The 22,013-nt window shown below is 44.3% G+C and overlaps 1 long non-coding RNA gene across 1 annotated transcript; it reads right to left on the bottom strand.

Annotated features, from left to right (window-relative positions):
• Positions 1-282: 282 nt before the first annotated feature.
• LOC138762230 (uncharacterized) lies at positions 283-21,263 on the bottom strand. The gene is made up of 4 exons (XR_011356847.1): positions 21,205-21,263; positions 10,899-10,958; positions 4,052-5,056; positions 283-3,702 (listed from the first exon to the last, which is right to left on the bottom strand). It is a non-coding gene; the product is annotated as an uncharacterized lncRNA (long non-coding RNA).
• Between the last annotated feature and the right edge of the window lie 750 nt (positions 21,264-22,013).

Below are 22,013 nucleotides of genomic sequence, written 5' to 3'. Positions count from 1 at the left end.
TAATACTTCTCAAATGGTTATGTCGGATGAAAATTAGTGTTCATAATGGTAAATGAGTGTGTGCAGATAGTACAGACATGGTTTCAACAGTATAATGTTCAATAAGAGAATGATAATACTGCAAATTTGTTGAAGCTGTGGAAAAATCCATTTGATATATGGAGAGATGGTGTGTTAGAGTGAGGGGTAGAGGTTGTCGTGTTGGGTTCAGACACACGCGTAATAAAAACTACCTTGAGCCTGGTGTTGCGTTTGTAGCTTGCTTTATTTTACTATACTCTTAGTGAACAACTACATGTGCAGGCTTTCCCTGCTAATCCCAAGCCTCACCTGGATGCAGCAGTCCTGCCCCGTGACATCGGCCTGTTCGATGTCCCACCAATTGTGTTACATCACATCCCCCTTACTTTGTATTCGAAGCCCCCTTTTTTGTGGTTTTGCCCTCTGCAATTACTTTTATGTGTTTACAATAGATAAGTCTTTCTTGACTCCAGGTGTTTTACAGTCTCTACAGATTCAATCTCTGTGGTCTCTTTACTTCTCGTCCTGACCTCGTTCTTATTATGCCAGGAAAACTCTGTGTTTCAGTCGGCAGAGTCTCTGGACCTGCATTTGCAGGAGTGTCCATTTCCAGCCAGTGCTCTTGTCGCTTTTCACCTGGATACTCTGGAATGGGAACAAGATGTTGGCGATTCTGTCTCAGTGTCCCTTGTGGTCCGCTAACCATGTACGACCATGGGCTGTGGTGCACGGAAGTCACTGTACCTTGCTGACTTGCATCAGAGATCCACCCTTCATCTCCTGGAGCTAGCTTTTCCAGGTCACTCATTCGGTGTTTCTTGTTATACCACTTCTTACACCTCTTCTCCCTCTTCTCGTTCTAGAGTTGTAGCAGGTCTGGGAGTTCTGGCTGAAACCTCTCTGGAGGGGTTGGTAGAGTCATGCAAAGGCGACGCCCCATTAGCAAGTGTGCTGGACTGTAGCCGTCGATCAGTAGAGTGGCTCTGTACGTCCATGCTGCAGGGTAAGGGTCTTTTGCTTTCTTGAGCAGGTTCTTCGCTATTTGTACTGCTCGCTCTGGCTCGCCATTGCTTTGTGGATACTTAGGGCTACTGGCCACATGCTTGAACCCATAATTGCTGCGAAGGCCTTCATGTTTTGTCCAAAGAATTGTGGACTGTTGTCACTTACAACGGTCTCTGGAATGCCATACCGTGCAAACATCGATTTTAAATGAACAATTACATCGGTAGTTTCTATGAATCTAGAGAAATAGTCCACCACTATTAAGTATGTGTTCTCTCCAAGAATGAATAAGTCCGCACCATGTTTTAGGCATGGCCTGTCAGGGAATTTACTCGGCATCAGCAGTTCTCTTACATTTGCTCTTTCCTGGATACACTCTCTGCACCTCAAGACAATCTTGCTCATTTGATTACTCAGACCTGGCCACCACACTGTTTGATTGGCACATTCCTGGCACTTTACAACCCCCTGGTGGCCCTCATGTATTTTCTCAAGTACCTCCTTCCACATGTTAGCCAGAATAACTAATCTCATACCAGACAGGAGTAATCCACTGTGCACATTCAGAGCGGCCCTCTCTTGCCAGTCCTCATTCTAGGACTGTATGGACCCTCTCATCATGTTGATCCTTTGTGGTCCCCAAAATGAGGATATCGTCCATGTGGCAGATAACTCCTTCCAGGCCTGCGGTAACCTTGGTCACTATTCTGTTCTGTAAGTGTTCAGGGGCAGAAGAGATATCAAAGGGTAGGCGGTTGAAATAGTAACGCCTGAATGACGTGATAAATGTGTTGAGAGCTGATTCTTTGGACAAAGGAATTTGCCAAAATGCCATGTTCGCGTCCAACTTAGTAAAATATTGAACACTGGAGAGCATGCCTGGGGTTTGATCTACTGAAGGAAGTAGAAACTTTTCTCTGCACACTGATCCATTCAAGGGTGTCAAGTCCACACAGATGCAAACATATTCTTTATTCTTTTTCGGTACTACCACCATGCCTCAACACCATTCTGTTGGCTCCTCCATGCACCTGATAACTCCAAGCTTCTCCATTCTTTCAAACTCTCTCTTCACTTTGCCCATGAGCGGCAATGGGACCATTCAAGGTACCTTTAGTGAAAATGGTTTCATATCAGGTTTGTGTTTAATGACATACAGCTTTTATACTAGCCTGAGTCCATTGCAAAGTTTGGGGTAGGCCTTCCTGACCATCTCCTGGTCTAGGGTGTCCAATCTGGCCACAAGCTAGAGTCTCACTAAAGCTGGTCTGCTCAACAGCACCGCTTGTAATTCTCTCACCACAAACACTTCTTCTGTGGTGCTACTCTCTCTGTTTGAAGGTGTTTTTTTTTGCCGATCGCAGGACCATCAATTTCATTCTCCCAGACCATAGAGTGGCTTCTGTGCTTTTTCTAACTTGCCATCTCTGGGTATAATTCTTTTGAACACCTGCTCAGGGATAACTGTAATATTGGCCCCATGTCGAATTTTAAGGTCACTTTGCTGCCTCCTATGTTAATGTCGGCCGTCCAGGGCCCCTCACCTGATGCTATTTCTCTGAGGAACAATCTGTCCACGTCCTCCGCTACCTCATTCACCATGTGGGTTGACCTACAGACTTTTCCGTAGTGTCCTCGTTTGTCGCAGTTGTGGCATTCTGCACTCCTGGCTGGGCACTGAAATGTTGGGTGGAACGGTCGTCTTCCATATTTGGGACATGTCTTGAACTCCACTTTGCTCTGCGTCATTGTTTTAACTTTTTGCTGTCCTGGTGTTTGCCCTTTGCCTTTAAACATCTGCTGTCCTCTTCTCTTAAGTGGCACTGTGTCTACTGCTGGGTTCCTTGCACACATTTCTCGCAAGTCGGTTTGCTGCTGCTTTATCGCCTCTGACCGTCTAACCATTTTAACTGCTTTCATGAGGGTGAGATCTTTGTTGAGTTGCATCCTCTCCGCAGTGACGAATCTCTTAGACCCACTACTAGTCTGTCGCGTAAAAGCTCGTCGTGCAGATCCCCATATTCACAGTTCTCTGGCAGTGCAGACAAGGCTGTGATGAACGTGTCTACTGGGTCTGCAGGCACTGCACTCTCTTCTTAAATTTCGCCCGTTCGCAAATTACATTCTTCTTCGGCACGAAATAACAATCGAACCCTCTCCGTACTGCATCGTACTACTGCCGCTGCACACCCGTTAAGTCTAGGCCCCGTAGCACGTTGTTAGCCTCATCCTCCATGCAGTATACTGGGGAATTCACCCGGTTAGTTTCAGAGGAATTATTTAAATTACTTGCCAGTCTGAAGCACTCGAATCTTCTTATCCACTGCTCCTCTTCCTGTGGCTTTGAGAAGTCAAAGGGTTCTGGAGGTTTTATTGCGCAAGTCACCGCCGGAGGTGCCATCACTCCCAATCAGGGGGCGTCCACAGGTTCAGGTCCATCCTCTATCTTAGCTCGTCTCTTTCACTTTTACACAGCCTGTCCTTCTCTCTGTCGCTCAAAGCTCCACTCCTGACACCATGTCGCGTTGGGTTCGGACACGCTTGTAATAAAAAACTACCTTGAGCCTGGCATTGCGTTCGTAGCTTGCTTTATTTTACCATAGTATGCTAGTCCTGAGCCTGTCTCTCCTGGACGTGGAAATACCGCCCCGTGATGTCATCAGCCCTCTTGATGTCCTGCCAATAGTAGTGAAATATTAACACCGACCGAAGTCCAGTCATTCCGTGTGGCAGTTATGCTCCACAACTCTCTTCCCATCTTTCTTTATCACTCTATTCCTTCTTCCGCATACTTTCATCCAACTTCCCCCTTTTGTGTGTCTATACCATTTATTTTATTAACTACCCACTGTAACATGCTTCAGTCTTTCACCAGGTTCTGGTTTCTTCCGAATTGCCCATGAGACTTCTTCTTGTGTGAGGTGACTCATTATTTTCCTCCCCATGGATGTCAACATACTTCTCTGCATCCACCCCATCAAAGACTTTTTTATGACATTAAATATGTCTTCAAAGTCACCCATACCTGAAGTCCGCCATCCACTCCTTCGTCTTCTCCACGTTGAGATTCAGACTTTTGTTCTCACATGAGATTTTCCACCTCTGCTCCGTATTGCAGCCCATCATTAGCTGCTGATCAACCCAACTACGATAGTGTCAATTGAAAACTTGACGATTCTGTTGGCACTGGATCTGGCGATGCAGTCGTGGGTCAACAGCATGAGCGAGAGCGGGATGAACTCACAGCCCTGAGGTGCGCCAGTGCTCAGCGTGAATGAAGGTGCTCAATGTTTAGTTAAGTAATTAATAATTTTAAAATGATCAAGAACAATATTTATTTAAAACACTATTGAGCAATAGAAATTAATTGGGAACTTTGAATGGGGGAAAAAAACAAATGTCAAGGTTATCTATTCTGTTCAATGAACGCAGCTGTGTTACATAAACCAGTTGTATCTGAGCTCAATGCATCTCATCCCTCAGCTCAGTGAGCTTGGGTCCTGCCCATGAAACAGAAGTAACAACATTGACTACACCTCTTCAAACCCTGCACACTGTAAGGATTCCATTGCTTTCTCTCAATTCTTCTGTCTCTGTCGCATCTGCTCTCAGAACCAGGTCTTCCATGCCAGATCATCTGAGATTTCCTCCTTCTTCAAAAAATGTAGGCTCCCTTCTATGACCACCAACTCGGCCCTCACATGTATATCCTCCCATTGCCCTCACATCTTCATAGCCCCCTCTGTCCATGCACATAACAAGGACAGGATTCCCCTTGTCCTCTCCCAATGCCCACCAGCCTCCGCAGCCAGCATATCATTCTCCACCATTTCTGCCTCCTGTTGCACAGTCTCACTGCCATATTCATCTTCCCTTCTCTGCCTTCCACAGAGAGTGTTCCCTTTGTGACTCCCTCATCCAGTCCTCCCTTCTCACCAGTCACCCCTTGACGTCTGCAGAGATCATCTGTGTCAGGTGCTCCTGTTGTGGTCTCCTCTATATCGGAGAGACTGAATGCTGAAAGGAGAGACTGAAAGAAGATCACTTTGTTAAGCACCTCAACTCAATTTGTTACAATACTGGGGATCTTCCAGTAGCCTACCATTTCAATTCCATGCTCCATTCCCTTGTGTCAGTGTGTCTGTCCATGGCCCCATTTACTGTGTGACAGATTAAAACATATCTATATACTTTATAAAATATAATATAAAGGAGATAAATTGTGGCAGGATTTTTTAGTGTAGGTCACAAACAAATACAAACACTTCAAAACAGATCTCATTTAAAATGCAAGAGCTTGGCTCAAGCCAGACAGTCCAGGCTCCGAGTGCCCTTGCAAAAACTTTGAAGAATGCCTATAAGGACTTTACAAGTAGGTGATAATTGGACATGCTGTGGAGTAATGGATTATTGTTTTGGAATGCAACTGATGAATGGACTGAGAAGATTTGGTCCAGAGCCTCAGACTTAGGGGGTCATGTGAGAGAGTGAGTGAGAGAGAGAAAGAGAGAATTCAGTTCTACAGTAACAGCTGGGAGTGGAACATGACAAGCTGGCAAGCACGTGGAAAACCCCATTTTGAAGACAGGTTGTGATTTCTTAGTTCAGCCTGTTCAAAGTCCTTGTGGTCCATACAATAAGAGAGTTCTGGCTGCATAATGTTTCACTCAAAATAAGGGAAACAAAAATGAACTCTGTGGTGACCTGAAAGAAAGAGGTTATCATCTGGAAAACCCTGATGGAGCAAGTTTCTTCCACAAGACACTGAAGTAGTTGATCGGAAGGAATCAGTTGTGGGTGTCCAAGGAGCAACAAATCTCTCTCTGAAAACTGAAAAGAACCTTCCTGAGTGGTAACCATTTACCTTTCAAGCCCAAAGTCTGGTGAAATTCATAAATGTTAAATTCTGTGCACAGTATAAGAATTGCCTGCATCCAGTAAACTTGGAGGAGTGAGAAGTGAGATTGGACCGTGAATTAAAGAACTTTTCTGAACTTACACACACGTGTGCTTAGAATTAGAAGGGGATTAAGTTAATAGTAATAAGTTAAAGTTTGATCCTGTTTTCATGTTTAAAGATACTTAAAAGCAACTTATGTTGAAGTAGCCATTTGTTTTGGTGAATTTCTATTGCTTCTGGGTTTTGGGGTCCTCTGGGCCCATAACAGCTGACACATTGAAGCCGCAAGAAAGAATCGGAGAAACAGCACTTATATTTCATCTGGGCTCCCTCCAACCAGAAGACATTGATATTAATTTCTCTGGTTTCTGTTGCACACTCTCCTTCTCCCATCTATCCCTATGTCTTCGATCTCCCAGCTCTGAATTCACAGAGCTAAATAAACTCCCCTCCCCAAATCATTTCTCTCCTTTTCTCTCTCTTGCCTTTCTATCCATATCCAATTAATACCTTGTAGTAACCATTGTTATGCTGTGATTGGCTACTGCCGGCTGGACATGCCTCCTGAGACTGATCCTACCCACAGCCCTTTGCATGCTCCCCATTCCACTCTGCCTTGTGATGTTCACAGCTGTTCCAGTCTATAGTTAATAAAAGCCTATCAGTTTCTCAACTTCAGTCTTTTGTGATTATTGATGGTGCATCATACTTTTTGTCTGTTGGTCTGCATTCATCGCTCTGCCCTTTCTTTTAATTCAGGCACCTGCCTGCTTGAAGAAGGGCTCAGACCCAAAACATCAGTTATATATCTTTACCTCCTATGGATGCTGCGTGACCTACTGTGCCCCAGCCTCACACTAACATGTCTGTCCATGTCCTCATGCATTGCCAAACCAAGGTCATACATAAATTGGAGAATCAACACTCCCCAACCGGATGGCATTCACATCAACTTCTCCCCATAGGATTCAATGTCATTTTTACTGGGAAGATGTTATATGAATTGAACCTTAATTAAAATTGAACATGGATCAACTAAAATGTGTTCAAATTGATATGGCAATAGCTTGAAATGTATTGCTCTAACTTGGAAGTCGGATATTGTTTGGGAGAAAATTACTCATAGTTTAAGAGCTAAATATCATACTTTTTGTGCAATATGGAGCCCATATTTACAAACTGTTGGAATTAATATTTAAATAAATCTCAAACATTCCCTTCCTCCTAAGAATACACACGCACGTTTCTAAATTTTGGAAAGTGAAATGTTCCTGTTGTGGTTTTCTTGTCCCTTTTATTTTAATTTTTTTTTAGTTTGTAGGGGGTTGGGGGAAATTTAGAGGAGTTTTTTTTTAATTTTTAAATATAAAATACCACATATATTTGGATTAAGTTCAAAATATTGTGATATGTTTGTTAAATGATTTTATATTAAATAAAATTATTTAAAAACATCGACTTCTCCAGTTTCTGCTAGCCAACTCCCCATTCTGCCTCTCTTCCCTCTCCTTCTGTCTTCTTTCTTCCAGCTCTCCATCCCCATCCCTCTCCATTCACACAGCTAGCCCCTCTTCCTCCTTTATCCACCTATTACTTCCTGTACTGTGGGACTGTGCTCTAACCCTTGCCCCTCCGCCTCACCATTTTGTTCAGGCGCCTGCCTACATTTTGCTCATATCTTGATGAAGGGCTCAAGTCCAAAACGTTGGTTATATATCTTTGCTATATAAACTATGCTATTTAACCTTCTGAGTTTCTCCAGCATTGTGTTTTTACTTCAGTCACAGTGTCTGCAGACTTTCGTGTTTTACTTGCGAGAACTGCTGAGTTCTTTCAGTATTTCTATTTATTTACAACAGCATCTGAACCCCAGGTTACTTATGTTTCCTGTGCTGCAATGAGAAGAGCATCCTCTTTGGAATCTTGCAAGGGTTTGGATACCAGACTTTAACTGCTGTTTCCCAAATCTCTCTGGCTACCAGAGGATTGGAAGACTGCAGATATTCAAAAGGGAAGAAAGAGACTTGGCCAGTCAGACTAACATTAATTGTGGATAAATTTGTGGAAAATGCTAAGGGATGGAAATCATTATATTGAAAGACAATGTTTAATCAAAGATGGTTAACATAGATTTATTAAGGGAAGATTGTACATAAGGAAAGGGAGTATATTGGCTGATATTTCTGTGAGAGTAGTGTATTTGATTTAGTTAATGTGGATTTCAGCAAGCTTGCCATCAGTTCCACATGAGTGACTGCGAAGGAAAGGAAAAACTGAGGATATCCAATGAAAAGTAGCATGTTGGATTCAAAATGAGCTTATGCCCAAAGTTCAGATGAATGTATTCTGAAGAGTTCAGCTGGTCTTAGTTATTTTCAAATGCACATACCTCAGATATGGACTCAAATGTGGAAGCAATCATTATGAAGTTTAGAAACAATACCAAAATTGGCAGTATGGTTGACAGCGAGGTTAAAAGTTTTGGGTAGCAGGTAGAAGTCAGTAGATTGGTATTATTGGGAAAATGAATAGCTATTGGAACTTAGTCTGAAGACAATGAGTTGATGTACAGTAATTGGAATAGTAAACAAAGCAAATAATACATGTAAACCAGTAAAATGCTAAAAAAAAAAAGCTCTGGAGGAATAGCAGAACAGTGCAGTATCGCAGCTAATAGAACCAGTGCCTCCTATCGTGCTGTCTGTTGGAGTTTACACATCTTCCCTGTGAACATTGGAGTTTCCTACATGTGCTTCAGTTTCCTGCTACATGCTAAAGACTTAGAGGTTATTAGGTATAATTAGCCACTGCAAATTGTGTGGAGGGAAAAGGGTGTATGTTGATATCTTGGATCGAGACTTTGCATGGGGACTTTGAGAGAGTGCAAATGGCTGTACACATTAGCGTACGACAGAGCCTGCAAGGTAATGGATGGAACTAGATGAGAGGGGGTGCTGGGCAGATGGATCATGTAGGGAGGGGGAGGAGGAAGGGGGAAAGGGGATGGGAAAATGAATTCAGGGGAGGGGGAAAATGATGCGTTCTCCTTCTTCTGGAAATATCGCTTCCCCTCATACACATTTTTTCCATTTCTCACTTGCCTGCTCTTATCCCCACCTCTCTCCCCAGATACAACAATGATGGAAGACCCTCCCCCCCCCCACCACGTCCACCCCAGTCACCTCAACAGCCCTTGCACACAGCATATCATCCTTTGCCATTTCAACCAGCTCTAGCATGTCCCCACCATCACTCACACCTTCCCCACTTTCTGCTTCCCACAGGGACCACTGTCTTCATAATTCCCTGGTTCACTCGTCCCTTCTCACTTGTCCTTCCCCATCTCTGGAACTTTTCTTTTCATAAGCAGGACATGTAACATGTGTCTCTTCACCACCATCCAGAGCCTTTTGGAGTGAGGCAGATGTTTATCTACACCACTTAGAACTTGGCCTACTATATTCAATGGTCTCACTGTAGTCTCCTCTACAGTGGAGAATCCACATTTTGCAGAATCAGCACTGAGTTCACATTAGCTATATGATGAGCTTAATTTTGCATGTCCTTTGTATTCTCCCACCAGCTTGTCTGTCCTCACATTTCTCCATTGCTATGCAGGAGCCAAATACAAATTGGAAGAACATCACATATTCTGCTTGGGTACATTCCAGCCCAATTTTCCTGGTTCAGGTAACTCACACACCTGGTGTTCTCCTCTCACATATACTCACCTAGCTTTCCTTTCCCCTTCTCCCTCCTCCTCCTCCATCTGGTTCCATCTGCCTATCATCCTTTCTCCATGACGTTCCATCTATCAGATGCTCTTCCTCCTCACCCACTCCCCCCTCTGCTGCTCCCTCTCCAATATCTCATGCCACATAATGGGGATCTCATTCGGATTGGCTGCCAGATGCTAGCGGTGTTTCACAGGGGACTTTGTTGGTGTTGTTTCTTTCCACCTGGCTTATTAATGATTTGGACTGTGAAATGAATGGCTTTGTGGCCAAGTTTGCAGATGATACAAAGGTAGGTGGAGGAGCAGGTGTTGTAGAGGGAACGGGGAGGCTGCAGAATTAGGAGAATGGGCAGTGAAGTGGCAAATTAAATATAGTGTCAGAAAATGTTCGGTCATGCACTTTGCTAGAAAAAAAAACGGTTAAAAGGGAAGAAAACTGAAAATATCCTGATGCAAGTAGACGTGAGAGTCCATGTGTAGGATAACCTGAAGGGAAACTTGCTTCTTAAGATGATGGTGAAGAAGGAAAATCCAATGCTGCCATTCATTATAAGAGGAACAGAATATCAGAGCAGGGATGTGATATTGAGACTTTTAAGGCACTGGGAAGACCTCACTTGGAGTACTGTGAGCAGTTTTGGGCTCCTCATTTACGAAAAGATGTGCTGACATTGGAGAGGGTTCAAAGCAGGATCACGCGAATAATTCAGGAAATGAAAAGGTGACAATACGAGGAGCGTTTGACAGGTCTTGGCGGGTATTCATTGAAATTTAGGAGAATGAGGGGGGATTCTTCTTGAAACAGTTTGAATGTTGAAAGTCATGGACAGAGTAGACGTAGAAAGGTTGTTTCCCCTGGTGGGAAAGCCATTTCAAGAGGATTAAAAGTTGTTCACTTAGAACAGAAATGCATAGGAATTTCTTCACCCAGAGGGTGGTAAATCTCTGGAATTGGTAGCCACAGGCTGTTGTGGAGGCCAGGTTATTGGGTGCATTTAAGATCTTTATTAGCCAGGGTATCAAAAGTTATGGGCAGTGGGGCTGAGTGGGAAAATGGATCAGCTCATGATTGAATCAATCAGCTGAAGAGCCTATTTCTGCTTCTATGTCTTATGGACTTATTACCTCTCACCTGTTAGCCTGTGCTCCTCTTCCCCTTTCCCTTTTCTCTCTTCCTCCCTTCTTTCCCCACCCCCCACCCCCCCCCCCCCCACACCTTTCAATTCAGACATTTACCCAGTTTTTCTGATTCCTGATGAAGGGCTGAAGACTGCATCATTGGTTGAATTTTTCTTCCTGTGGATGCAGAATCAGAATCAGGATTTATTGTCATGAACATGTTTCACAATGCAGGGTGACCTGCTGAAAAGCTCCGGCACTTTAGAGTTTTAGTGAAAATCTAACCCTCTCAGAACACCCTCCCCTCCACTCTCTCAGCACCAACCTCACTTTCAAATTGACGTCAACCTTGCTAAAGCCAGTCAACAGCTCTCAGACATCTCTCCTTACCCCTTCAGCAGGAAAGAACATCAAACCATCATCTCATGTAATATTTCTAACCTCATCGCTTCCAGTCATCTCCCTCCCACAGCCTCCAATCTCATTTTTTCCCAACCCCGCACTGCATTTCTACTCCAATTCAAGATTCATGAACCCAATTGGTCTGGTAGATCCATTGTTTCTACACCAAACTGGTATCATCTTATTTCAACTACAGTTCACACCTCCCCCTGAACATGACCAACTCATTTTCACGATGGATTTCCAACCTCAATACACTCTACTGAACCCCTCCAAGCCCTTTTGTTTCTTCCTAGACAACAGACCCAATCAGTTTGCTCCCCCCTCCCCCACCATCGCCCTCTTCTGGCTGACAGAACTTGTCTTCACCCTCAATGATATCTCCTTTGTTTCATCCACTTTATCCACGTCAAAGTGGTAGCCATGGTTGCCCACATGGGTTCCAGCTGTGCCTGACTTTTTGTTGTAACAATCCATGCAACAACCTATACAGGCAAGGCTCCCCAACTCTTCCTCTGCTACATTGATGATTACATTGGTGCTGCCTCATGTACCCATGATGAGCTCATCTTTATCCACTTTGCTGCCAACTTTCACCCAACCTCCAATTCACTTGGTCCATCTCTGGTGACACTCTCCCCTTTCTTGATCTTCCAGTCTCCTTCTCAGGAGATGAAGTTTATACAGACATTTTTTACAAACTCACCAATTACACCTGCTCACACCCTGTCCACTGTAAGGATTCTATTCCTTTCTCTCAATTCCTCCATCTTCATCACATCTGCTCCCAAGATGAGGTTTTCAATTGCAGATCATCCAAGATGTCCTCCTTCTTCATAAAACTTGGCTTCCCCTCCACCACCATCAAGTCAGCTCTTACCCACATCTCCCGCACATCTGCCGTGGCCCCTTCTGCCCCCAGACATAAAAAGGACAGGATTCCCCTTGTCCTCACTTACCATCCCACCAGCCTCCAATCCAACAAATTATCCTCCCCATGATCCCACCTTACCCTCTCCTCCTCCACCTCTTGTTGGGTCTGCCCCCTCTGTGACTCCCTTGTCCACTCCTTCCTTTCCTCACCAATCATCCCCTTGGCACCTAAACCTGTGACTCCGGGATGTACTGGCCCTTGCAGCTTCCCTCATCACCATTCAGGGCCCTAAACAGTCCTTCTAAGTGAAGCAACACTTGTGAATCTGCGAGGGTCATCAACTGTATCTGATGTTCCCGTTGTGGCCTGCACGCAGCAAAGGCAGGGATGTCCCAGTGGTCACCCATTTCAATTCCCCACCACATTCACTTGCTGTCATGTCTGTCCGTGGTCTCATGCACTGTCAGAATCAGACCACATGCAATTTGAAGGAACTTCACCTCATATTCTGTCTGTGCACCCTCCAACTCTATGACATGAACGTCGACTTCTCCAGTTTCAATTTTCCCCCTTCTATCTTCCCCTATTGTCTCTTTTCCTGTAGTTCTGTCTCTTTCTTCCCTTTTCCCTCTGTCTCCTTTTGCAGAGCCAAAAACAATAAATTCTCACCTTTTCTCTCTCCTGTCCTCTTATCCAATTAATACCTTTTATCTGATGGTCTGAATTCCTTCCCCTCCCATTCTTTCCTTTTCACCAGCCTTTTAATCTAGGCGCATGCCCGCCTGCCTTTTACTCAGACCTGAAGGGTTCAGTTCTGAAATGCCTATGTGTCTGTCCATGGGCTCTTGCGCTGCCAAACCAAGGCCACCTATAAATTGGAAAAGCAACACCTAATATTCCATCTGGGAACTCTCCAACTGAATGGCATTAATGGTGACATTTTCCGGTTTCTTTTTGGCCACTCCCTCTCTCTCTCTCTCTCTCTCTCTCCCCCCTCTCTCTCTTCCCCATCCTTCTGACTCCTTTCCAGCAGCTCTGCACCACTTCCCTCTCCAGTCAGAGAGCAATTACCTCCCCCCATCACCTCAGCTTTTTTTTCCCTTTGCTGCCCTCCCACCCAATATCCACCCATGACCTCTTGCCTGTGGGCCTTTGCTCCTCTCCCCACTGTTACATTCCAGCACCTGCCCTCTTTTTGCTCAAATCTTGATGAAGTACTCAGATCCAAAACGTTACTTGTGTATCTTTATCTTTGCTACATAAAGAAGGCTGCACGACGACGACGTGCTGAGTTTCTCCGGCATTGTTGTACAATCACAGCATCTGCAGATTTTCTTGTTTATTTTAGAGTTTTAGTGTCCCTGTTCCACCTTTGTACTCTCTATTTGATCAAGGTTTATCTTACAATCATCTATTTTCTTTGTACACATCAGCTTAGAGAACCATTATATTGCAACTTATTTGTGGCAGAAATAGAGGCCGGTAATCAGAACTGCAAATGACATCGTACAAAATCTTTAATAGTCTAAAGAAAATTGAAATAAATAGCCCAAAACACAATTGACATTTGTGAATCCTTTGTAAGCCTGCCAGAGGTCCTTGGCTGATAGAGTCTGCTAGCGTCACAGAACTGTGTTATCATTCCTGAGATTACTCTAAAGACTCTGTGAATAAAGAGAGCTATTATGATGTGATGTCTCTGGAAGTCCCTGACAACACATGATGCCAAAGCTGCGAGGACAGAGACAACAGTGTGAGCAGGCAATTATAACTTGCTGACCTAAAGAGCACATGATACAATGGTTCTTTTGGAAAAGGTAAAGTTCACTCAATTTGAAATGAACAAGTTTATGAAAGTAATTTTGATTCTTTTCCCTTCTCTTTCCCAAAGACACCAAAGCTATTCTTCAGTGTGCTTTTAATGAAGTTAATAGCAGGCAGTAACATTTATGATAGTTTTCATGCTTTATGCAATGCAAGGTCAGGAAATTGAATCCATTAGTTTTAGTATGCATATTTATTTTTATTTTATTTGAGCATTCTGCATTTTAAATGTTAGCTGACAGGGAGATTTCAGAAAGCACGGCTCTCGAGTTTGCTTCTAGACTCTCAATGATAGCCGGGTCTCAATTTTCCAAGTGTCAATAAAAAGTTAAAGGTGGCCTATCTTTTAATTGCTTTTTTTGACAGTCATCTGGTCAGGAACAGGAATTCATACAGAATATCCTTGTATGCCATATAAGATTAGAATCTAAAATCATTTTGGATATGCTGTTCCCATCTAAACCCAAGCCTGTTAATTATTATTTTTCAGGCAAAAGAAGTTGAAAGATTTGGAAAAGGAATTTTGCTGTTTGGGCCCTTGACAGCTTAAAACATTGCCATGAGTAAAAGAGTAATTAATGTAGGGGATGACCATGAGAGCAGAATTAGAGGAGGATAGGTCATAAACTGTATATCTCAGGGAGTTTTGGAGCTGAAAGGTGAAATGATAATGAGTTTATTGTCATACACATTGGACAAGGCCTTTCATAAAAAACATGACAATAGTAAACATAATTAAAATTAGAGATAAGAATATGAAAGATATAGATATTCCACTGCAAAAATTTGCCATCGTGCAGACAGTCCTTTTGTTCTGTTGGCGCAGTCTACGATTCGTCACAAGGAGAGGTTCAGGTAGGTTTGACAGCCGTTGAAAGGAAACTATTCTTAAACCAAGAAGTGCAGGCCTTCAGTCTTCTGTACCTTCTGCCCAAAGGTAGCAATGAGAACAATATGTGACTAGGGTAAAGATTTTGGCTGCCATCTTGAGGCAGCACCTCATTTAGATGAATGGGAGGTCAGAGACTCGAATGGACTGAGCTACCACGTTTACTACCTTCTTAGCTTTCTTTGTTTCTGGGTATTTGAATTCCAAAACCAGGCTGCGATGCTACCTGATAGCATACTTTCTACAGTGCACCAGTAGCAGTTTGAATGAATATTCGATAAACAGGCTAAATACCCTCAGACTTTAAAATTAGAGGCATGGGTATGCCTTCTTCATAATTGCCTCGAACTGCTGGCTCTCGATCTTCTGAGATATGGACTCGCAGGAACTTGAAGGTACTAATCCTCTCCCATCAATCAGAGAAGTGCATGAGAGGATTTGTAAACAAGGGTGAGCATTTTGATATGAGGTGACTTCGAATGGCGATCAGGAGCTGGTGCATAGTTTCAGCAACTGTTAGGCAAGGTGGTGATAGATTTGGATGATGTGTGGACATGAGTGTAAATGATGGCATGGATTCAAGGCCTAGAACTCACCTCTTGGTCATATGTAATGGAAACATGATGAATATTTGTGTTTGGTTTTAGACATTAGGGAATCAATGGGGTCTGGCATGGTTTCGGTGGACTGTAGATCATGAATGTCACTCCGTTGTTCAATGAGGGAGCGAGGCAGCAGAAAGCAAATTATAGGCCTATAAATCTGATGTCGGTGGTTGGGAAGCTGTTGAAGTTGAATGTCAAGGATGAGATTACGTAATACCTGGAGGTGCATGAAAAGATAACCCCAAATCAGCATGGTTTCACTAAAGGAAAATCATGCCTGACAAACCTATTGTAATTTTTTGAGGAGATCATGTAATATAGACAGGATAAAGTGAACTATTTTGTAACCGTATAAGAATACATCCTTCTTACTGTAGTGCACCACTGTGGGATGTATGTATATGTATGTGAGTGTGTGAACAGTGTCATGTGATGGTGGAAGACATCAGTAAGTAAAGTCTCTTGTTATTTGAATCTTGCATCTCGAAGTTACTTATTTATAAAGAATCCCAAGTAACACAGAGACATAACATGGAGGCAGTGGCATAAGAGAACAAAAATAAAGACATACAATTGATTGAAAATCACTGAAATACGAAGGGGAAGAAGATCATATCAAGTAGGATAGACAGGAGACATGCAGTAGATGTTGTGCATTTGAACTTTCAAAAGGCTTTTGACAAGGTGCCACACATAAGGCTGCTAAACAAAATGTGAGCCCATGCAAGTACAGGAAGGATACTTGCATGGCTACAGCATTGGCTGGACAGCAGAAAACAGAGACTGGGAATAAAGAGATCCCATTCTGATTGGCTACCAGTTACCAGTGCTGAACCCCAGGGGTCAGTGTTGGGACCACTTCTCTTTTCCTTGTCTGTAAATGATTTGGATTAAGGAATAGATGGCTTTGTTTCTAAATTTGCAGATGATTACAAAATAGATGGAGGCAGAGGTGGTGCTGAGGATACTGAAAGACTTGGATAGATTAAGAGAATGGGCAAAGAGGTGGCAGATAAAATATAGTCTTGGAAAGTGTTCAGTCATGCACTTTGGTAGAAAAAATAGATGGGCAGACTATAATTTAGATGGAGAGAAAATTCGAAGTTCTGAGGTGCAAAGGGACTTGGGAGTCCTCATGCAAGATACCCTAAAGGTTGACCTCCTAGTTGAGCCAGTGGTGAAGAAGGCAAATGCAATGTTGGCTTTCATTTCTAGAGGAATAGCATACAAGAATAGGCATGTAATGTTGAGACTCTATAAAGCACTGGTAAGACCTCACTTGGAGTACTGTGTACAGTTTTGGGCACCATATTTCAGAAAAGATGTGCTGGCATTAGAGAGGGTTCAGAGAAGATTTACTAGGAAGGAAAGGGTTAGTATGTGTGAGGAATGATTGTCAGCTTTTGGACCGTACTTATTGTAGTGTAGAAGGATGAGAGGGTACCTTAGAGGCATTTTGAATCCTCAAAGGCCTTGCCAGAGTAGATGTGACAAGGATGTTTGCCATGGTAGGGGATTCTAAAACAAGAGTGCATAATTTCAGGATGAAAGGGCGTCAATTTAAAACAAATGCAAAAAAAAAAAATTCTTTAGTCAGAGGGTCATGAATCTGTGGAACTTGTTGCCACAGGCGGCTGTGGAAGCAAGACTGTTGGGTGTATTAAAGGGAGAGATTGACAGGTATTTGATTAGCCAGGGCATCAAGGGTTACAGAGAAAAGACTAGGGATTAGAATGGTGGAGCAGACTTGATGGGCCAATGGACATACTTCTACTCCTAAACCTTACAATCTTGTAAACAGTTTTTGCTGGGAAAAACTGGTTTCCCCACTATTTTGAGAGGAATTTTCTGTGCCTTCATTGTTGCATATTTAACATTCAGCCTGACAGTGGAATTATCAAGAGAAGTGATGGTGGCTGGCATGAGCCAATAAAAAGTAAAAAAAAAAATAATTCTGGATGACCTTGCCAAGATGAAAAAAAAAGTTCAGTGTAATGGGGTGGGAATGGTGGGTGATTGGTTGCAAAGGAAGTGCTATTATTGCTCATTCAATTGGATATACGTACCAGTTACCAGTGCTGTTCCCCAGGGGTCGGTGTTGGGGCCACTTCTCTTTACATTGTATATAAAAGATTTGGATTATGGAATATTTGGATCAACAAGATGATGGTAGAGAAATACAATAGCGATTTTATTCAAATCTGCCCATCCCACCATCATCAGAAGGTGAGGCAGAGTGAGGGTTCAGAAAAGATTTACAAGAATCGTTGCTGGGTTGGAAAACTACTGTTATAAGAATTGAATGTAAAGTTTTTTTTATGAAGAGGTTAAGGGGAGATGTGATTGATCTAAAATTATGAGGTGCCAGGCTGGAGAGGATCGTAGGAGCAGGTCAAGAACTAGAGATCACAGGGAAAGAGGATTAAATCATATTGAAACAGCATATGATTGAAATCTGGACTCCACAGCTGCAAATGTGGTGGAGACAAGTTCTATTGTGTCCTCCAAGAAGAAGATGGATAATGATATGGTGATGAACAATTTACACGGTGACAAAGAAAGGGCTAGAATTGAAATGCAAGAGATGCTCTTGGACATGATGGCTTCTGTGCTGTTACCATTCTATGATTGTATAAGGCTATTATGTTCTCCCATGTCAAAAATTACATACAGGTTGAGGATGACGAGGAGGGATAGATTAGTTTTGTCACTATTACTTCGGCTCTGTACTTGTGGTCCTAAGCTTTTTGAATATTGCGGTGACCGTATTTACCATGATTATTTTCTTGTCGGTGTTGACATCCAAGATATTGAGGACAAGACATAAGTGGTGAAGAAATATAGTCCCATATGGATGCTAAAGGGAAGGGGATGGAGAGTAGTTCTGGAGAAAATTATGTTCTTAAATGATGAGTTTAATCTATATAAAGCTGATGTGTCAGCAGGATTATAAAATGCATTGTGGAAAGGCAGATTTATTGTTAGAGTGCATACATGACATCATAAACAACTCTGAGATTCTTTGTCCTGTGGGTAAGGCAGAATCACCACTTAATGCCAGTGCAAAAAAAAACTTGACTCAACATACACACTAACAAAGAAATGTAAACAAACTGAGTGTGCAATATCGAGAAAATAAAGTAAGAATCCTTAAATGAGTCCCTGATTGAGTTTGTTGTTGAGGAGTCAGGAGGAGGGTTAGCAGCTGTTCCTGAACCTGGTGGCATGAGTCTTGAGGCATCTATACCTCTTTCCTGACGGTAGCAGTGAGAACAGAGTGTGTGCTGGGTGGTATGGATCCTTGATGATTGTTGTTGCTCTCCGACAGCAGCGTTTCCTGTAGGTATTTTTGATGGTGGGGAGGGTTTCACCCATGATGTCCTGGGCTGCGTTCACTACATTTTGCAGGGCTTTATGCACAGGGGTATTGGAGTCTTCGTGATGCAGCCGATCAGCCCACTTTCCAACATGTATCTGTAGAAATTTTCCAGGTTTTCCAATGTTGTACCAAACCTCTGCAAACTCCTGAGGAAATCGAGGCACTGAGATGCTTTCTTTACAATGCCATTTGTGTGTTAGGTCATGGAAAGATCCTCCAAAATAGTGACTCCTAATAACTTAAATTTGCTTCCCTTCTCTACCTCTGATCCCCCCAATGATCACTGGATTGCACACCTCTGCTCTACCCTTCCTGAAGTCAACAATCAGCTCTTTGGTTTTGGTGTCATTGAGTATGAGTTGATGCACCATTCAGCCAAATTTTCATTGTCCTTCCTGTATGCTGACTAACTACCCCATTTTATTACCACCCACTACCATGGTATGTCAACAAATTTGTAGATGGTGTTGTTGTCATACAAAGCCACATACCAAGAACACACCCCTGTGGTGCTTCAGAACTGATGGAGATTGTGGAGGAGATGTTCTTAATAATCCTCACTGATGGTGGTCAAGAGGTGAGGAAATCGAACATCCAATTATAAGATGGGGTGTTGAGTCCCAGATCTTGGAGTTCATTGATTAATTTTGAGGGGATGATGGCGTTAAATGCCAAACTGTAGTCAATAAAGAGCATCCTGATGTATGCATCTTTGCTGTCCAGATTTTCCATGGCTTTGCGTAGATCCAGTGAGATGGCATCCACTGTAGATCTGTGGCTACGACAGGCAAAGTGGAATGGAGTCATGTCTCCACTCAGACTGGAGCTTCATTCTTTGGCTTGGCTTCGCAGGCAAAGATTTATGGAGGGGTAATGTCCACGCCAGCTGACAAGTCCGATGCGGGACTTCATTACTAGCCTGTCAAGACACTTAATCACTGTTGATCCGAGTGTCATTGTTGATCGTCATTTAGGCTGAAGTGGCTGAGATGTTTGACTTCCTTGGAGCGAGGTATAACTACTATTAATGAAGATTTTTTTCTCTTCCTCATATTCTTTAGGCTGTTATTAATCAGTTTTGCTGGGAAGAGCCCCTTTCACACTTGCCAGTGATCCCAATTGGTCTTTAAAGTGTGAAAGCAAAATCTGATCAATGCCGGCATCAGATGACACCATCTCACGCCGGGGATTGCCGGCCTTGACCCCTCGTACAATCCCCGGCGTCTACAGACGCCAGCGTTGAGATCGGGCAAGTGTGGAAACTGACCAAACGCTAGGGATAAACCCTTATAAATGTGAAAGCATTCAGTGTCCCAGTTAGGAGTGGTCTAGTGTGAAAGGCCAACCCCCATTTCTATCCTGGGACACTGAACGGCAGATTTACTGGGATGCAAGTGTGAAAGGAGCTATAGATTGAGACTCAGAAGCTGTCCATATCTAGAAGATGGCTGCAATGAATTTCACGAGTATTATTTGGACACCCCAGCAATTTTGCCAGTGACTTGCTGGTGTTGCAATCATCGCGAGACAAGCTAGTGGGAGGTGTAATTAGTTCCGGAGCAACTTCTCAGCATGTTGGAATTGATGGAGGATAAGTTTGAGATGACTCATGGTTTTCATGTCTGTTGATAATCATCACGTGGGTTCACATATCGACAAGTCGGACACCAAGATCAGATTGCAGAAAGATGCTCTGCAATTTTTTTTGCAAGGCAGAAGATAAGGTTTTAAAAGAAATGGAGATAGTAAAATGAATAATCACCTCGACATTACTGTGAGAATGATGGAAAATTCAAAGAGAGCCCATCCCCGGATCACTCTGCAGTTTCTTTTGTTGACGTCACTCCAAGGACAGGATCAGTACTGACCTCAATGAGCTTGAGAACAAAGTGGCCGAGGACTATTGCTTCCCTTCTCGGAAGAAAGAGAGAAAATCGTGAAAAGAACTCTCTTTTATAGAAATTTCTCACATTCCCATTGACATTCAGCATCTGGGCAAATTTTCAGTGCGACCTGCCCTTTGTCTGAATAAAACCAGGTACTCCATTCAAGAACGACCTATGAGGCTCACTCAGAATATATCTGTGGACTCGTCTTCTATGCAAAAGTTTGCGGATTTCCTTGGGAACACACAACACAACAGGTGCTGGAGAAACTCAGCAGTCCAACATGTAGCCAAGGTCGGTGATGTCTCGGCTTAGTGATGTATCTTTTGCCTTGGACACCTGTTGGACCTGCTGAGTTTCTCCAGCACCTGTTGTGTTGTGTGTTCTCAAGGGAATCCGCAAACTTTTGCTTATTGATTTTGGGGGCGGGGGTTTGCTCCCCCCCACTCCTCCTCCAACCATTGGACATTTTGTTTAAAAGAGGTTCCCCCCACTCAGGATTTTATTCTCATTTTCGGAAAAAAAACACATCCGAGGGAGAGTGCTGAAAGAATAAGTACTTACTGGGAGGAGGCGAGAATATTGGGGGAAAGGAGTAGGAGGGACTGGGGAGGGAGGGAGGGGAGAGGAGGAGGGAGGGAGGAGGGAGGGAGGGAGGGAGGGAGGGAGGAGGGGGGAAGGGGTTAGTGGGGGAGAGGGAGGGAGGGAGGTAGAGGGAATCAATAATCTCGATGGCATGGCGCTGCTTTGAAGAGTGCGTGGTCTTCATTTCCAACCTGATTCAATCAGCCTCCTGCGAGTGGTGGGCGGGAGGGGACGGAGGGGAGGGTGGGAAAGGGGGGCAGGGAGGGGATGGAGGGGAGTGGGGAGGGGGAGAGGAGGGGGAGAGGAGGGGTGGGGAGGGGGACGGCGGGGAAGGGGAGGTGGCGGGACGGAGGGGAGGGGGAGGGGGTGGGACGGAGGGGGTGGGTCGGAGGGGAGGGGGAGAGGGACGGGGGAGGGGGGAGAGGGGAGGGGACGGCGGGGAGGGGATGGAGGGGAGGAGGAGGGGGCGGGACGGAGGGGAGGGGACGGAGGGGAAGGGGAGGGGGCGGGACGGAGGGGAGGGGGCGGGACGGAGGGGAGGGGGGCGGGACGGGGAGGGGGAGAGGGCGGGACGGGGAGGGGGAGAGGGGAGGGGGGACGGAGGGGAGGGGGCGGGACGGAGGGGAAGGGGCGGGACGAGAGGGGAAGGGGAGGGGGCGGGACGGGAGGGGAAGGGGAGGGGGCGGGACGGAGGGGAAGGGGAGGGGGCGGGACGGATGGGGAAGGGGAGGGGGGCGGGACGGAGGGGAAGGGGGAGGGGCGGGACGGAGGGGAAGGGGAGGGGGCGG

Source organism: Narcine bancroftii, chromosome 4, assembly GCF_036971445.1.
Source record: "Narcine bancroftii isolate sNarBan1 chromosome 4, sNarBan1.hap1, whole genome shotgun sequence".
Lineage (NCBI taxonomy): Eukaryota > Metazoa > Chordata > Chondrichthyes > Torpediniformes > Narcinidae > Narcine > Narcine bancroftii.
The sequence above is the reverse complement of the archived record's forward strand: the minus strand, read 5'-3'. Positions and strand labels throughout refer to the sequence as shown.